Here is a 226-nt window from a genome sequence, read left to right as displayed (position 1 = left end):
CCTGTTGTGGTCTTTATGATGGAGAACCCAGGATGGGATTTGGAGGATTCCAGATCCCCCAGAATCTTCTGGAAATTTCCCTCCCGGTTGTGGTCTTTATGATGGAGAACCCAGGCTGGGATTTGGGGGATTCCAGATCCCCCAGAATCTTCTGGAAATTTCCCTCCCTGCTGTGCTCTGAATGTTGGAGAACCCAGGCTGGGATCTGGGGGATTCCTGCCAAGAT

Source organism: Haemorhous mexicanus, chromosome 28 (assembly GCF_027477595.1).
Source record: "Haemorhous mexicanus isolate bHaeMex1 chromosome 28, bHaeMex1.pri, whole genome shotgun sequence".
Taxonomy (NCBI): Eukaryota; Metazoa; Chordata; class Aves; order Passeriformes; family Fringillidae; genus Haemorhous; species Haemorhous mexicanus.
The sequence above is the reverse complement of the archived record's forward strand: the minus strand, read 5'-3'. Positions refer to the sequence as shown.